Genomic DNA, 1,236 nt, shown 5'->3' with positions numbered 1-1,236 from the left:
TTAATTTGTTATATTGTGTGTTTGTATATGTTTATATTTATTATAGTTAATTGTCATTTTTTTCTTTATATTTTTGGGGAGGAATGTGCAATGGGGAGGGTAGTTGGGGTTTTGTTAGCTATTGATTATTGTTTGTGACTGCACCTTGTTTTTCCGACTATTTTTCTGAAGAAAAATCAATTTAAAAAAGAAGAAAACATGTTCTGATCAATGGAGGAAGGCATTCCAAACGCCTTTTTTCACGATCCTATCTACTTGCGACTCCACTTTCATGGAGCTATGAAGCTGCACTCCAAGGTTTCTTTGTTCAGGAACATTCCCCAGGATCTTACCATTAAATGTACAAGTCCTACTAAGATTTGGTTTTCCAAAATACAGCATCTTACATTTATCTAAATTAAATTCCATCTGCCACTTCTCAGCCCATTGGCCCACTTGATCTAGATCCCGCTGTTTCCTCAGGTAACCTTCTTCGCTGTCCACTAACCTCCAATTTTGGTGTCATCTGCAAAATTACTAACTATACCTCCTAAGTTCACATCCAAAATATCTATATGCACGATTTGTGAAGATTTGTAGCTCAGGTTGTGATTTAGGGTGTAGGTTTGCTCGCTGAGCTGTAGATTTGATATCCAGATGTTTCATTACCTGGCTAGGTAACATCATCAGTGGCGACCTCCAAGTGAAGCGAAGCTGTTGTCTCCTGCTTTCTATTTATATGTTTGTCATGGATGGGGTTCCTGGGGTTTGTGGTGATGTCATTTCCTGTTCGTTTTCTGAGGGTTCGATAGATGGTATCTCGATCCGCCACCCCTACTGCCGTGGTCACCACCAATTCCTACTGCCCCCTCGACCATGACCCCATCCCCATCACCAAACCATCATCTCCCAGACCATACAGAACCTCATCCCCTCAGGAGATCTCCCACTCACAGCTTCCAACCTCATAGTTCGGGAACCCTGCACTGCCCGGTTCTACCTCCTTCCCAAGACCCACAAGCCTGACCACCCTGGCCAACCCAATGTCCCAGCATGCTCCTGCCCCACTGAGCTCATCTCTACCTACCTCGACACTGTCCTATCCCCCTAGTCCAGGAACACCCCACATACGTTCGAGACACCACCCACACCCTCCACCTCCTCCAAGACTTCTGTTTCCCCAGACCCCAACGCCTCATCTTCACCATGGATATCCAATCCCTCTACACCTCCATCCGCCATGACCAGGGCCTCCAA

This window comes from Chiloscyllium plagiosum, chromosome 46 (assembly GCF_004010195.1).
Source record: "Chiloscyllium plagiosum isolate BGI_BamShark_2017 chromosome 46, ASM401019v2, whole genome shotgun sequence".
In the NCBI taxonomy this organism is placed as follows: domain Eukaryota; kingdom Metazoa; phylum Chordata; class Chondrichthyes; order Orectolobiformes; family Hemiscylliidae; genus Chiloscyllium; species Chiloscyllium plagiosum.
This window is presented reverse-complemented; position numbering follows the sequence as displayed.